The 1,531-nt window shown below is 32.4% G+C and overlaps 1 non-coding gene across 1 annotated transcript; it reads right to left on the bottom strand.

Moving 5' to 3' along the window:
* Positions 1–418: 418 nt before the first annotated feature.
* Positions 419–491, bottom strand: TRNAF-GAA (transfer RNA phenylalanine (anticodon GAA)). The gene has a single exon. It is a non-coding gene; the product is annotated as a tRNA-Phe (tRNA).
* Between the last annotated feature and the right edge of the window lie 1,040 nt (positions 492–1,531).

Raw genomic sequence — 1,531 nt, 5'->3', positions numbered from 1 at the left:
GATCTTCTGCTAATTCATTGGGATTGAGATTTTAAAAAGAAATAATCGCTAATGTAGTGAACCTGGATCAAACGTTACCTTTAAATCTTCCTTCTACTAATTAATTGAGATTGAGATTTTAAAAAGAAATAATTGCTAATGCAGTGAACGTGGATTTACCTTTAAATCTTCAATATGACGCTCTCAATTAAATCTTCAATATGACGCTCTCAATTAAATCTTCAATATGACGCTCTCAATTAAATCTTCAATATGACGTGGATTTACCTTTAAATCTTCAATATGACGCTCTCCTTGAGACGCTAATATTAAAATTGAAAATTCATAAGTAAAGGTATTTCCACTAATTCATTATATTTTAAACATAAATAATCACTAATTTTAGAAAGAATAGTCAAATTATGCAACATGAACAAAGTGCGGTGAACGTGGATCGAACACATGACCTTCAGATCTTCAGTCTGACGCTCTCCCACCTGAGCTATCCCCACAATCATTGGAAATTAAAATTTATCATTAAAGGTATTTTCGCTGATTCATTGAGATTTTAAAAAGAAATAATGACTAATTTTTTATTGAATAGTCAGGTTATGCAAAAAGAAACAGGTGCGGTGAACGTGGAGATCAAACACGTGACCTTCAAATCTTAAATCTGACGCTCTCCAAACTGAGCTATCCCCGCTAACATTAAAAATGAAAGTTTTTAAGTTTTAAGTAAATAATTACTAATTTTAGATTGAATAGTCAAATTATGCACCGTGAACCATGTGTGGTGAACATGGATCGAACATGGTGAACATGGATCGAACACAAGACCTTCAGATCTTCAATCTAACGCTATCTCAACTGATCTATTCACACTAACATTAAAAATGAAAATTCATTAGTAAAGGTATTTTCGCTAATTCATTGAAATTTTAAATAGAAATAATCACTAATTTTTAATATGATATTCAAGTTATCCAACTTGTATAAGGTGCGGTGAACTAGAACACGTTAGGTATTTCCGATAATTCATTGAGATTTCAGAAAGGAATAATGACTAATTTTAGATTGAATAGTCGGGTTATGCAACTAGAATTAGGTGCGGTGAACGTGGAGATCAAACACGTGACCTTCAAATCTTCAGTCTGACGCTCTCCCAATAGAGTTATCCCTGCTAATATTAAAAATGAAAATTCATAAGTAAAGGTATTTCCGCTAATTCATTATATTTAAAAAAGAAATATCACTAATTTTAGATTGAATGAGCAAGTTATGATTTTAGATTGTATAGCCTGGTAATAAACTTGTATTAGGTGCGTTGAACGTGGATAAAACACGTGTGACCTTCAAATCTTCAGTCTAACAATCTCCCAACTGAGCTACTCTTGCTAACATTAAAAATGAATATTTATCCGTAAAGGTATTGGGTACGCTTCTGGAAATTCAACAAAAGGTAATAGTATTAGACCGAGATGCAAGATTTAAATCTCGCTTCTGGAAAATTCAACTAAGGCATTGGGTACGCAGTTATAGTACGACATTCCAC

Source organism: Cucurbita pepo, chromosome 10 (assembly GCF_057944985.1).
Source record: "Cucurbita pepo subsp. pepo isolate OVF chromosome 10, ASM5794498v1, whole genome shotgun sequence".
In the NCBI taxonomy this organism is placed as follows: domain Eukaryota; kingdom Viridiplantae; phylum Streptophyta; class Magnoliopsida; order Cucurbitales; family Cucurbitaceae; genus Cucurbita; species Cucurbita pepo.
The sequence above is the reverse complement of the archived record's forward strand: the minus strand, read 5'-3'. Positions and strand labels throughout refer to the sequence as shown.